Source organism: Cydia splendana, chromosome Z, assembly GCF_910591565.1.
Source record: "Cydia splendana chromosome Z, ilCydSple1.2, whole genome shotgun sequence".
Taxonomy (NCBI): Eukaryota; Metazoa; Arthropoda; class Insecta; order Lepidoptera; family Tortricidae; genus Cydia; species Cydia splendana.
In genome coordinates this window covers 34,905,273-34,921,238 of record NC_085987.1, presented here as the reverse complement: position 1 = coordinate 34,921,238, position 15,966 = coordinate 34,905,273, and the positions used below count along the sequence as shown (strand labels likewise).

The 15,966-nt window shown below is 37.3% G+C and overlaps 1 protein-coding gene across 2 annotated transcripts in view; it reads right to left on the bottom strand.

The window, feature by feature from the left end:
* The window catches only part of LOC134803927 (amyloid beta A4 precursor protein-binding family B member 1-interacting protein), a 102,004-nt gene that overhangs the window by 37,271 nt on the left and 48,767 nt on the right, over positions 1-15,966 (bottom strand). The window contains exon 1 of one of the 2 annotated variants that reach the window (XM_063776746.1): positions 7,752-7,767. The exons of the other annotated variant lie outside the window; for it this stretch is intronic. The gene's annotated coding sequence lies outside the window, so the exon portion shown is untranslated. Of the gene's footprint in view, positions 1-7,751; positions 7,768-15,966 lie in introns of those variants that run through there. 2 annotated transcript variants of the gene reach the window in all.

Below are 15,966 nucleotides of genomic sequence, written 5' to 3'. Positions count from 1 at the left end.
ATCCAAAACAGCGTGTGTCTATGTATGTTGCATCAAACCCGAGCTCCACTAGTACTGCCAGGGGTTCGGCATCGGCTCTATCTTGGGTACTCCTCTCCTAAGTGCTCATCAAGATGAGTCGATGACCAAACCATAATGTGCCTTTGTTACAACCAAACCTGAGTTCCACTAGGTACTGTCAGGGTTCTGGGTCAGTTTGCTGAACTGCACGCCGACGTTTCGATTGGCGTGCAGTTCCCATACAAGTTGCAGTCGGGTTGTAGTCCGTCTGTATCGGCCCTAAGTCACTGAAGTTTGCATTAATTATGCTTATCTTTATTTATAATTTTAGCAGTTCCAAGCAATAGTAACACTAAAGGCGCCATTCATTAATTACGTAAGACAATTTTTGCCAGCTTTTGACCCCTCCCTCCCCTATGTAAGAAATAATAAGAATAGGCTGACCCCGTCCCCCTCCCCACCAATATAATTAAACATTCAAAAAAATATTTTTATGCATGTTTATTTGTACCTGTACAAAGGTACTTGAGCTCGTTTAAGCTAACTGCACCGTGTTTTGATAGCATAAGAGTGTGGAAGTATTATTTTAAACGTCATAATCTCATAGAAATTTAAAAAAAATATCGCATCTTTGTGATCTTACGTAAGAACTATGAACCCCCCCCCCCACCCCCTTGTAAGAAAAAAAAAAGATATGTTCGACCCCCCCTCCCCCCCAAAATCGTCTTACGTAATAAATTAATGGCGCCAAAACTGTACCTCGAAATGAAAATAACCCGATTTAAGTTTGCTAACACAACATGACTGATCATCACATCATCAGCGTCACAAAACATACGAGTAAATTGACCTCCGCAGTAAATATACAGCAAGAATAGCAAGATGATTGTTCTAGTAGGTATTCACAAAAACTTAATGGCTAAAATGGGAATCAAAACCAAGTGAAGCGAGGTGGGTTGAATCCAAAATTGTACCCACTTTGGTATTCATCGTTGTTAATGGCGTAAGCGCCATCGACTTTATTGAACTTGAAAACACCACATAGGTATCGTATTGTCTGAATACCCACAACACAAGCCTTCTTGAGCTTACTGTGGCGCTTAGTCAATTTGTATAAGAATCTCCAATATTTATTTATTATTTATTACTAACGCCATCTGTTAGAGAAAGAAATAATTAACATTAGCACGAATGTTAATTCATCATTTTGCCAACAGATGGCGCTAGTAGTAATACAAAGTGTTATTACTTTATTTGGGCGAGCGAAGCGAGCCCTATCACTATTCGACGAACTATGCATTCTTGTGGTACACTTTACGGAAAAACTACTGCACTGTTAGGTTTGAAATTTAACATAGTAATTTAAATTCATGTCTAGATGTGTTATCAAACATAAAAATATCATTTTATAAACCTAAAAAAATAAAATAAAGTAATAACACTTTGTATTACTACTAGCGCCATCTGTTGGCAAAATGATGAATTAACATTCGTGCTAATGTTAATTATTTCTTTCTCTAACAGATGGCGTTAGTAATAAATAAATAAATAAATATTGGAGATTCTTATACAAATTGACTAAGCGCCACAGTAAGCTCAAGAAGGCTTGTGTTGTGGGTATTCAGACAATACGATACCTATGTGGTGTTTTCAAGTTCAATAAAGTCGATGGCGCTTACGCCATTAACAACGATGAATACCAAAGTGGGGTACAATTTTTGGATTCAACCCACCTCGCTTCACTTGGTTTGATTCCCATTTTAGCCATTAAGTTTTTGTGAATACCTACTAGAACAATCAATCTTGCTATTCTTGCTGTATATTTACTGCGGAGGTCAATTTACTCGTATGTTTTGTGACGCTGATGATGTGATGATCAGTCATGTTGTGTTAGCAAACTTAAATCGGGTATTTTCATTTCGAGGTACAGTTTTGGCGCCATTAATTTATTACGTAAGACGATTTTGGGGGGGAGGGGGGTCGAACATATCTTTTTTTTTCTTACAAGGGGGTGGGGGGGGGGGGGGGGGTTCATAGTTCTTACGTAAGATCACAAAGATGCGATATTTTTTTTAAATTTCTATGAGATTATGACGTTTTAAAATAATACTTCCACACTCTATGCTATCAAACACGGTGCAGTTAGCTTAAACGAGCTCAAGTACCTTTGTACAGGTACAAATAACATTCATAAAAATATTTTTATGAATGTTTAATTATATTGGTGGGAGGGGGACGGGGTCAGCCTATTCTTATTATTTCTTACATAGGGGAGGGAGGGGGTCAAAAGCTGGCAAAAATTGTCTTACGTAATTAATGAATGGCGCCTTTAGTGTTACTATTGCTTGGAACTGCTAAAGTTATAAATAAAGATAAGCATAATTAATGCAAACTTCAGTGACTTAGGGCCGATACAGACGGACTACAACCCGACTGCAACTTGTATGGGAACTGCACGCCAATCGAAACGTCGGCGTGCAGTTCAGCAAACTGACCCAGAACCCTGACAGTACCTAGTGGAACTCAGGTTTTGGTGTAACAAAGGCACATTATGGTTTGGTCATCCGACTCATCTTGATGAGCACTTAGGAGAGGAGTACCCAAGATAGAGCCGATGCCGAACCCTGGCAGTACTAGTGGAGCTCGGTTTGATGCAACATACATAGACACACGCTGTTTTGGATATCCGGACTCGTCATGATGATCACTGGGTAGATCAGTACCCAAGATAGTTGATGCTGAACCCTGACAGTGCCTAATGGAGCTCGGGTTTTATACAACATAGGCACACGCTGTTTTGGTCATGCAACTCGTCTTGATGAGAACTTAGGCTGAGCTGATGCTGAACCCTGGCTGTACCTAGTGGAAACTCGATCAGGTTTGATGCAACATAGACCACACGCTATTTTGGACATCCGACTCGTCATGATGAGCCACTTGGGAGAACAGTACCCAAGATAGAGCTGATGCTGAACCCTGGCAGTACCTAGTGGAACTCAGGTTTGTTGCAACATAGGCACACGCTATTTTGGTCATCGACTCGTCTTGATGAGCACTTATAGGAGATTAGTACCCAAGATAGAGCTGATGCTAAACCCTGGGCTGTACCTAGTGGAACTCAGGTTTGGTGCAACATAGGCACAAGCTGTTTTGGTCATCTGATAATGAGCACTTGGAAGAGCAGTACCCAAGATAGAGCTGATGCTGGACCCTGGCTGTACCTAGTGGAACTGTGTGTGTTAGTTTATGTGCGGAGCAGCGTGATTACCGCCAGTAGGTGTCCAGACGGGATAATTTTTCGATAAATTGTGTGGAGTGGACGCAAAAATAAATTCAAGAACATTGGCTCGCTGACCCAACATTATGTAGGAAAGCCAGTTGGGTTCCTTACAAAATGTACTGGATGGATGTAATAGGCACTTATGAAATTGTATATTACGTGTGGATGATATTGGCAATTTGATTTTGTCATCTGGACACGTTTTTAAAGGACAAAGTAAAAGCTATAACAGACAGGCGTACCGGACAGCAACCGGGGTCCGGTTAGTATATTTCTTTCTTGCTCTCACTTAAAGCTGCGTTATTACGTACCCACTCGATCAAACATGAAACAAGCCTCGGATTGGATCAAAATCGCGGTCCGGTAGGTTTAGGTAGAAAACCTCCGCGAGCCCTTACAAAGCTCTGCTTTTTGCTAGTTTTATTTTTTTAGGTTTATAAAATGATATTTTTATGTTTGATAACACATCTAGACATGAATTTAAATTACTATGTTAAATTTCAAACCTAACAGTGCAGTAGTTTTTCCGTAAAGTGTACCACAAGAATGCATAGTTCGTCGAATAGTGATAGGGCTCGCTTCGCTCGCCCTAATAAATCTCCTACTATTACGAGCAAGGTGCAAGTGTAACGAAAGGTTATCGAATACAGGAAAAATATGCATCTACATAAATCATCAGCACGATAATTTATTGTATTAGGCAGGTATACCATCGTCGTTCGAAAAGCGGCAATAAGACTGAGTGAGTTCTAAATCTAAATACCAAGTTGTATACCAACTATAAATAACATTTTCTGACAGCTTAGGTAAGTACTGTAGGTAATTGCTCTTTCAAGCGAAGCCACAATAACAACAACTTTTATTGAAGCTAAAGTGCTAGTTCCGCTTGACTGCCAACCTGAATAACCGACAGTAAAGATCCAGCCTCAAAGCTAGTTCAAACTACCTCGTGGGTATGAATGTAATCGCGTTGTTTCAAGTTACATAACGTGCTCTCGCATATCGTGCTGTAATGTACCTATACACTTAATGCATCGGGCTAGTCCCAGTTAGCGGGGAAAGTGTAGCGTCAGTTGTGACAGATTAAGGGTCACACGAACCCGTCGCTAAAAAGCCGCTACCAAACATTCGAAGTTACTCTTGCATTCTAAAACGACACACTTTAATTGCATGAAAAGCATGAACATTTACGTAACATATATATATTTAATGTCAGTTACAGTAAAATAATTTAATTTCAGTACCACTAGGTACCTTGCCACAGTGACAATCATTATGAAAGTCGCTAATATATAGGCACCTCATATATTATTTACTTTTATCCTTCGAGCAACACCGGCTTCCGACACGTCGGTAGGGAGGGGCTCAAGCGATATCTTACCGTACAAATCTTTCTGCCATTTTTGCGGGGGGAAAGGTGCACACAGTCGCACTTCTCACACACTTACATACAAAATCCAATCTGTAATGACGACATAAATACATAGAAAATGACACACGTCAAAGACAAATCTTGCAAACCTCGATCTCTTTTTGTGCACGGACGAGTCACAAGTGTCACAACACGCACACTAACACATTTTCGTCGAAGAATTTTATTGTATTCTGAGAGATGAGAAGTCGGATTTGTCGCTCGACCGATCCGCAATTTGTACTAGGCGAGCAAAATCGATAAATCCAACAATTACATGATACTAAAATATAATAATTGTGTTTAAATGTAATTAAACGTATGATATGTATTAATGATATGAAAAAAAAAATATTACATGTGAAATGTAACACCTTTTTGTAAATTTGATGTCGCCGACCTCTTTTTACAACAAAAAACCGAGCAATTAGGCATTTTTTCTGCTGCTGTGTTCACGCGCGCGTCTGGACTCGGTCTAGTGAAAAATCCGAGCGCAACTAGTTTTATTACCCGCGCTAGATCAGTTGATCTTGTACCTAGGCAGAGGGGAAATAGTGCAAATGCCGCCTCCCTTCCGCTTTGCTCGAAGCTTTTGTCACTATGACAAGGTACGAAATGGTACTGAAATTAAATTCCTTGAAGTTTTGAAGGTATGTAAAACTGTCCGTCCAAACCCAAGTTATAAGCGTTCAAAAAATCGACGAAGCGCTTCGAGAAAAGGTACCTAGGCAGTGCCCTTGCACTTCGCTTTGCTCGTCTTGCCAGATACTTACTCACAATAGAACGGACGAAATTATTAAAAAAAGTTTTGAATACCTAATGGAGCCGGTAACGATACGCAAACCACTCACACTACACATAAAAGCCACTTCGTACCTACAAGTACATAGATTCACGTGGTACCTACATATCAGCAATTATTCCGCAACACAACGAACAAACATAATTTTGTTAAGCTATATATGTTACATTAATCATCCATCACGCAATATACAAATGGCGCCTGCGATGTCACAATAAAACATTAAGAAGTGACGCATCATCAGATTGTAATATCAATTAGTTGATGTTCTAAAGTATTTATTTAAGATTGAACTTAATTGATCATGATCACAAAAACTGTAGGTAAAAAACTGTAGGTTAACCCTAAAATAAAATAAAAATATGAAGTCCTTGCATACATTTAGAATATTTAGATGACTGTTTATTTTGCTGAAAATCTGGTATCAAGCGACTATCGATTGCTAATTCCGTAAACAGGATGAGATCTTAAAGATGCATTCTGATTTCTGTGATTCCCCTTAAAGATTCTTTCATTCAAATGTACCTAGTGGTTTTGCTAAAACCCCTAAAAATCTAGTAGAGGACCTTCACGAGAATTAGCATCTTATAGGTACAAGGTTACGTCGAATATGAAAAGCCTACCGACCTACTACATTTTAGTAGCGATACCGTCCGTGACACAAACTGAATAAAATTGGAATGTAATTAGCAGCAGTCGTAATTATATTCTCTTCGTGGGTACCAGCACTGTTTAGTGCGCTATCTTCCACCACGCCCACAATTTGTGCGTTGTTTTGTCTAAATGTCTAGTCCTTCGTCAGCCTCCACGCATAATATTATCTAATTTTAAGTACCTACCTATTTATCTACCCAGTGATTAAATACCTATTTTCGCTACAAGTTCGTTGCGTTCGAATAACAGCGGAATATTAAAATATAATACCTTTCTTCAGTTTCTTCAACGTTCGTGCCTAGTCAGTGTTTATTTAGGTCTAAAAACAGCCGTATTGGAACAATGAGATACGTCAAATATATATTCCATATATATCCATATCGTTTCATTATATATTTGACGTATCTCATTGTTCGAGTACGGCTGTACACTGTTCGCTTGACCTCCACCGGCCGGCGTCACATCACGATATCAGTAGCGACTTACGATAGTTATTAAATGCTGTTATGTAGGCAAACCCTTAAGCTCAATCATTATTCGGTTTGTCTGATACCTAGCACATAACTGACCCGTCCATAATCAAAGCCCAAAACTAATTTCGACCCCGAAACGCAAAATAATAATCGATGTTTTATAAATTAATGTACCTACTACCTACTTATACAAGCGTGAATATGTGGGACTATTAGGTACCATTGACCGGGGTGACTTTCAAATGCAGGGGCGACTTTAAAATTCTAGTTTTTAAGCCATAATATATATTTATGCGAGATTTTTTACAGTAGGTGAATATGAATATATAGTAATCTAACTAGTTACAGGAACATTTTCAGTAAATAATGAATAATGGTAATTCTATGGCCGTTTTAAATCAATCAAAGTAACCCCAAATTTTCGAAAGTCACCCCGGTCTACGGTACTTGATGAATTACGTATTCCAAGTACGTTGCACTTGTAGATAAATGTAAATGTACAACAATAACAATAGAACATTATCATTATCAAATCATTCACCTAATGTATGTGTCATGCGGCTACTTTGTATTAATGACAATTATTTGACAATACATAGGGTAATTGCGTCAGTTTAACGTCCAATGTTAGTTTCAGTCCACTTGACGGATTAGCAAATAATACCTACATTTCATTTTTAATTTGCTACGTGCAAATTATATTTTTTATGTAGATAGATAAATTGTTTAGATATTAAGGATTGCAATAAGTCCAAATTTGTGCAGCAATGAAGGTTTATATTCAAATTTTGTCAAGTGGACGAAAACTAGAGCTGGACGAAAACTAGCGCAATGACCCTATTCTAATGTACTTTTGGATTCTCGTTTTGTTTTTATTTAGCATCCTGCCTCCCAGAAGGATCATTTCGCGATTAAATTTAATAGATAGGTTTTAAGCAATTAAATGTCCAAGTCAAGAGATCGACTATAAAAGCCGGATTATATAAATATGGCCGTGAGAAACATAACACGGTCGCATAATAGACGGTAAAATTGTTCAACCATCGTCAATGCTCTAACTAAAAGGCTTGTCTCTCCTTTTGACTGATAGGAACATAATACAGGTATAATGGTATTTCACAAGCAACCTACCTTATATTGATATTCGCAATGTGGCCTTAGATATTGCTGTCTCTTTTCATAATGGAAATATCCTTTATAAGGAACAACTCTTCAATACCAAAACTGTCACAATCACATAGATACGACACTACCGCGCTAGCGATGTTGCACTGGAGTACAAACGCAGTCTCCATCTCCAATGCAGTCGACAAGGACGACTGGCAATTCACTCACAATCGACTCACATTCAACTCAATTCGTTTAACGATTCTCGGCATAAATGATAACGCGTTATTACATGTTTGCTTCGGCTGACAACATTTAAATGAATGAATAAAGTGCTCATATACTGCTAGGTGACGTCATTGCTATGATAGATATAGTAAAAATGTAAATTGCGTCATGTCATCATATGTCTGACTAATTCCTCTGAGGCGCCGTGGCAGGAAGAGCGAGGAAAATGCACGACTTCACTGTTATTTCCAAGATGCCTGGCGCTGGCGTGCGCCGAGCTAAATGTAAACTCTTTATTGCCTGCCTTAGGTTGAAAAGCGAACGCTTTTCACGAGGTTTACTGCCCTCGGGTAAATGACTCATGCCATTTAAGATGTTTTGCCAAAAATCTCACAGCCTCAGTTTGTGTTTCTCTATAAATATGTCTCTACGCAGGGTCTCTATTGTTTCCCAAATAGTTTTAAGTCATAATGTATTGTTTGTCCGAATTTTAATTAGTCATAATTGGTTTTTCTCAGAAACGCGTAACTATTCAGGATTGCCATAAAACAAACCTAACCTAACTTATCTATAGAATAACCTTACGAAAATCCTGAAAAGTTAACGGTTTCAGTTTTATGACTAACGATAACATGACAAACAATACATTATGACTTAAAACTTTATGGGAAACAAAGGGACCCCGTCTCTACGCATCATAAGTATCATAACTTCAAATACTGCGTAGGCTACGTGAATTACAATAATGTATTACAATAAGTAGGGTAGGTACGTGATTGTATAAAAAATATTGAGGTTTTCTTTGATGACTGACTTTTTAAACATATCTAGTACCTACCTTACCACTACCTTTCATAGTTACCTACCTTAAGAACATTGACAGGAGTACAAAAATTAACTAAGGCGAAAACAAAGTTATCGCAATCACAGAAAAAATGTGTTTGGGTAATATAATAAGTACCCACATTAAGTACAACACGTATATTACCCGCCGGTTCTGTTTTCGCCCGTTAAACTGCAATGGATTAAACATATAAGGCCGTGCATGTGCAGCGTGATGCAAGCGCGGGTTATTTTGGTGCGCGAGTCCACACGTATTAAAATTAACTCGATTAGCCACTTTACCCGAATATAGTTCTTAACTCTTTTACATAAGGTTGTACGAGTACAATATTGTACAAGGTTATGGTTTATTGTAGGTACAATCGTTACACGGCATTCGTCGTGCCCGATACCGTTTACTAATGTCGACTTATTGCTATCCAGCAGACACTGTCAAGTCAACGTTTCTCTGGGCAACATTTATCGGTACATGGCCATAGAGAAATACTCGTATAAGTCAAGAAAGAGTGGTAATGGTAAGTGGTGAGTTTTCTTACCAAAACGCGAGTGATTTCGTAGTCGACATTAATCACCAAATTCAGCCCCTCACATTGCTCGAAGAACTAGATTTTTTCTGGTCCTGATATTAGGAGTAGGTAGGACACGAATAAAAATAATTAGAAATAAGTATATTATAATATTACAACTCGCACAAAAATAGTAACTTATAGCTAACTCAAGAATATGTCGCATTTGACATTATGTGTTATGCACTTCTTTAAGTTTACTTGTGTTATAAATTGCAATGGTTTATTTTACAGGTAAAACAATGAATACAAAGATAATCATTTATAGCTTCACTTATGCGTATACCGAATGCTTTCACGTACGTCGTTAAACGGCTGAATAACCAGGAATTTCATAACTTAGGGGAGAGTGGGATCTTAATTAAAATGAATTCTTCGAAAGAGCGAGTGCGAGCGTAACGAGTCGGTTGTAGCTGTTAGCGCTGAGTGAAGCTATTACCTTGCTTCTAGGGCTGACTAGTCTTCTTCTCCTATACAACAATGACAATAGAAATTTGCTGCTATTGGGTAAGGAATGAGCCTCGCTTGTTACCGGTACATGATAAAAACCGTATAAGTAAGTACCTATTTCAAATAGAACAATATTTATGTATCAAATTGAAATTAATTAAATGTAATGAATCCTTGATTTGGAAATTTCCCTGAAATTATATATCATTGAAGTTTAATATTGAGCTCACTGAATTGACCTAGGCCTTTTAAACGGTTGATCACAAGAAATCACAAAACTATATACTTGTACTATATATTCAATTATTCATCTATTTATATTACTTATTCCCCTGTGTATACTCATTTAATTTACTAGAATTCACGTAATAGTCTAAAACCATAGGCACGGCGTCTCTGAGTGGCGTGCTGGGCAAGGTTTACTCAACACCAGGAAGTCATTTATTAGAGTTTATCAAATAACCAATACCGATTGCACGTTGACTTACTTTACTGTAGGTATAATTCTTTAATTGTGCATCAATAGTTTCTACTCTACACCTTTCGGTAAATGGATTTCTTAATTACACGGACCATCTTACTTTAATTAGGTATCTAAAACCGGCCAAGCCCGTGTCGGACCACGCGTAATAGACGGATTGGAGGTTCCCTACTTTCATATACAATACTAAAAGGAATGAAAATCATCATATATATAAAATTGAAAAACCAGAACGGGATAAAAAACGAGGGAAGAAGCGAGATGGCGCCTTACAACTTTCTAAAAAAGTTTTTGACACGTTTCTCGAATATGACGCACGTATGATAAGAAAAAACTGTTCCAATGTATTATCTAAATATGAGCATAAAAACTATCGCTTTCGATGCGTATTTAATTTAAATTAAGCAAAAGAAATTTTCATAGCAATCTTCATTTTACGATGATCGGCCATTTTCGGCAACTCTCGGTTGCTTTCGTTTCGGTGGTGCTACAGACAAAATTATTTGATGTGGTGCTACAGACATACCAAATGTTTATATTTGTCATGTTGGTATACAGTTATTGCGGCGTTTTATTACACGAAGTAAAATAAAAAGTGCTGTCAACCTCAACCTTAGCCTATGCCCATACGAGCAAAGAGTATAATAATATATGTATAGTAAAAGAGAGCCAACTCGCGAGTAAATGTCAAAAAACTACACGTGTCAAAAAATCGACACTAACGCTCCTAGCGGATTTTTGTTAGAAACCTTTATGTGTGTGTGCGTGGCACACATGCATACTAATAAAAACTATGGCGCCTTTTTCCTTGACCGTTTACAGTGAACTACAATGAGGGTTCCATTCTTTCACCTTCTTGCAAAGCAATCACGTGAAAAATGAATACACCTCATTGTAGTGCACTGTACACGGTCAAGGAAAAAGGCGCCAATATATTATGTACTATAATACCTTTTCATTCAGTGACGATTTACTACCTAGACCAGTATTATATAAATGTTCATACCAAAGAATATTTTAGTTACAAAAGTAAAAACACGATGTGTAAAAATAACATTTATTTTTCATTACTTACATGCGTAACAAACAAAAAAAAAATAGTTAGTAGTAAATTAAATAATACAAATCCACTATTAAAACTTGGATGTAAAGACTAGCTAGCACGAGCCACGACGCATTGATGCGTTTTGGAGTCATTTTGTTTTAATTCGCACAGCCGAAAAGGCAATAACGTTTCTTTCGGGTTGGATCTTAAAATAAGTCGCCTTATTTGAGGATAACTGACGCCGTGAGGGGTTGTTTTAAATTGATTTAAAGCAATTTTAGCTGCCACAAATAGGTTTTTTTTGGGTGCTCATTGAATATTAAAACGGTCTAGAACGCAAAATGACTAGTGTAATATTTTGCCTATATTGCTTCCCTTCGGCCGTCTACGTAACCGAGGTTTCGTAACCTGGTTACGATCGAAGCTTTTTTTTTACTCATCCGTAACTGGCTTCGGTCAAGCACTCTGTTTTACTCGTACGTAACTAGCTTCGGCCAAGTAATTTTCAAGTTTCTTTCGGTTGCCTACGTAACCGGAGTTTGGCAATGTTTGTAAATAATCCTTTTTCCAAGATAGCTCAGCCCAGTTTTGGCTGATTTTTAAGTTAAAAGAAACAAACAAAATTCAAACGATTATATTTTTAGATAACAAAATTATTTATTCATAGTTAAACTAATACATAAAAATATCTCGGCTACTGCATGTATACGCACAAACACACACACTATAATATCTATATTATTTCTTGCAGTGTATTTACAATCGACAGTAGGAAACCTAATTTCATTATCCTAATAATATCATCGCAGTGCGTTCTGTTAAAATCAATCAAGTTATCTTCCGCCTGAACTTTTTCCTCCCAGTCCTGGGTAGGGTGAAGATGGTAATGACATACACGCGTGCCCGGAGAAATATACAAATTCCTTTTAATCAACAATTTAGCCTTTAAAGCGTCAGGAATTGCACGTAATGTCATTAAAGGGCACCCACCAAAGACACAGGCGTTTCTATTTTCCGGCGTCCTCGTTAAATTTGATGAATTTTCAAAATTATCCATTTTGATGACCAGTACAGATTTGATGACAGATAACCAGATGTATTATTGACAGTTAATGATTACTGATTCTTTAAAAAAAAATTCCGCTCAAGGTAAAAAAAGAGGACTGATAGGTAGCAGTTTGACTGACGTCCTCTCCTCTTTAATCTTATTTTTACCTCTTCACATACAAAATTAAAGTCAAGTAACACGATCCATTGGAAACATTTATTCTTTGAAGTTGGTTAAAAATTAACAAAATAAACTTATTAATACATTTCTTTCTAATCTAAAAATAACTGAAATTTTAGTTTTAGTTATGATATCTCTTTGTATTGAAAATTAAAATAAAAAAGCATAAGGAGCAACTATCTCAACGCAGTGTCCCACTGTAATTTACCCACTTTTTAATTCATTGATTGCACACTCAATTTCAGTGTCGATTTCAAGATAGCGTTTCGACCTTTTGTTTTTGGGTTTGAACATGTCACTAACTTTCGTTTCTTTAATTAAAATTTCCAGCAAATTAGCAACTGTATTATTTTTTTGTCCAACGAAACGATTAATACCACTGTGCCATCCTTCCAAATTGTTCGTTGTTCTTATCTGCTCATTGCTACAACAACAAGTTTTGTTCAAATTGGTTTTCTCTAGCCACTCAGATTTAAAATACTTGTTAAATTTTTCAACGTCTTCACCCGCTGGACTCTTACGCATAACATACTTAATGCCACTACCAGCAAATTCTTCTGGCAAGCGTGCAACTCCGGCACACCTTGACACGTGACGCTTCTTTACGGGGGTTGACATTTTTAATTGCTTGGCCTTTCTAAATAGGCATCTATTAAAATGAAAATAACAGCCTTTTATTTCTATGCCTTTATACACATGTGCAACCGCTTTCATTGCTGCCTTTTCTTAGTCCATGGTTATTTTTGACGGCTTCCAGTCCTTAAATACGGATTTAATAAGCTTGAAAAGGGTTTCATAGGTTTTTTGTTTTTTTGTTGGGTAATAGGCAATAAATTAGGGGAATCACAGTTTTACTGTTTTGGTTATAACCATGTATGGAATATAATTGTTTTAAAATCTTTGGACAAGATTTAAATGTGCCATCACATAATATATGGTTGTAGCTTTCAACGAGGAGCCGCACATCTTCACGACAGAATATAAGAATTCTTTCACCATCACTTCCTTCACCTACATAATCCGCTAGCAGAAATTTTTCAAGAATTTGTTTTTGGTACTATGACTTCACATGCTGACGAAAAACGCACCTTAGGTACACCCAATACTCTATTCCGATTATTAAATAGACCTGTTTTGACATTACTGAAATGTGGTATTTCAGCCATCATGTGTACGCCCTCTGTTTCTAGTTGATATACAATTGTGTCATATTGCTTTTGGATGGAATAAAAGTTTGATCCAGTTATGTCTTTAAGCTTATCTAATTCCTTCAATACTCTATTTTGTGCCCGGTTGGGTACACAATCTTCATTATGTGGTTTCGTCTTTTGTTCCACTACTTCGTTCTTCTCGTTTACAGTAATACTGCCTTTGCAACCGTGATCATAATTACATCGATGATATTTATGTCCTTCATGTAGAATGGCAACACCTCCTCTACGCGTTGAGATAAGCTCAATTTTTCCCAACGACGTATTGTCCAGAATATTTACTGCTGTTGTTATTAATGAGCAGCACGCAGCTAAACAGATTAATTTACGAGTAATAATATTATTTTCACTGAACCAATGCACTTTTTATCACTGTCATATATGCGTCATAGTCATAATCATATCTGATGGCTGTCGTATTGTTTATATTTAGAGAATTAGAATAGAAACCGGCTTATCCAGAAAATTTTTCAAAAATATAAAGAGGTTTTCATTTCAGTAGTTTTGTAATTTTTGTAACAAAGCGATCATATACCATTTTTTTTCTATCAAGTATTGTAGCATCGACAGCGACAAGGACAACAGTCACGATATATGTATTATTTGAGCTTACTGCGGGACTTAGTCAATCTGTGTATTTATGTCCTATAATATTTATTTATTTATTTAGGAATTTCTAGTCATCAGAGAGATCAATATTCAATGAGAATAAACTAGGTTGAGATATCTTGGGATAGGTAAAAGGATTGCAATCATTGTCGAACTCCGGTTACGTAGGCAACCGAAAGAAACTTGAAAATTACTTGTCCGAAGCTAGTTACGTACGAGTAAAAGAGAGTGCTTGACCGAAGCCAGTTACGGATGAGTAAAAAAAAGCTTCGATCGTAACATTCGTAACCAGGTTACGAAACCTCGGTTACGTAGACGGCCGAAGGGTATTCCTTATAGTCTACATCGCGAACGGTCTAGGGGGGCGATTTTTGAATTTAGATTGCTCGATTTCGTCACTCGAAAATCGGTGGAAAACAGTGAAATGTTAATTTTTGAAATAGGAGCGATAGAAATTTTGAATCAATTGGTATTGACCACTCGTTATCAATTCTATTAGTAGAATTTAAATGCCTAGTAGTGGAGATATTATTGAACGAAATACACGAAATCGAGCGCTCGAAATTCAAAAATCGCCCCCTAGAACGCAAAATTACCACTTTTTTATATCACTTTCACAATTCAGAAACCAAGCATTTCCGCGGGGGGAAAGTTGGAGGGGTGTGTACAAAGTTGATAGCAAGTTAATATGAAGCCCATCAGTTCAAGGGATGGTGCCCGTAATAATGTGTGTGTGATAATTATACTTTAATGACTTTACAGATATAACCAATTCGGGAACTGTTTTCTCGCGTAATACGATACGACTCGACCAGGTAGGATTTTCTTCTTCTTGCTGAACAGTCACCATTAGATATATCGGAACGGCCGAGGTATTCACAAATATCTGAACAATGTAAATTATAATGTAGTTAAAGTGCATGCTCAGATATTTTGGAGCTCAAGGGTTGCTCAAGATCTGCTCAACCTCGACCATGGCGACTGGCGAGAGCTATCGCAAGACCGGGAAACATGGCGTGATCTGGTGTCAGAGGCCAGGATCAGGGTTCGGAAACCGGTATTTGCTCCATACAAAAATACCGGTATTATTACGTTCGTTTTCGTTGTTTGGTTTATTATTTAATTTTTAATGGAACAATCTAATAATACGAAGTTGTTACCTAAATACATGAATCAGTCCTACGTCCAGAGCATAAAATAATTCAAAATATTGGCCTATTTCGGGGTTTTTCAAAAATACCGGTTCGGAGCCCTGGCCAGGACTCATTTTGGGTCGTTGCGTCACCGTAGCCGTCGTAAGTAATGTCAATGTCCAGACAGGGAAATGGAGACTATTTACGTTTGTATGAAAATGCGATTTATGGGCGGAGGTCGTACATATTCGTCTTAAGGCGGAAATTAATACCTTATTATTATATGTTGAAACAAGTTTTAAATAAATATCTACGTAGATGAAAAAATACAATCTTGCCTTTTATCAAATCACATCATTTTTCGAGAAATTTGCGAATTAAGTTATCCAAATATCGGTTACAAATAAGAAGTCCCCATCACAGGTATAAACCCTGGCAGGGTTCA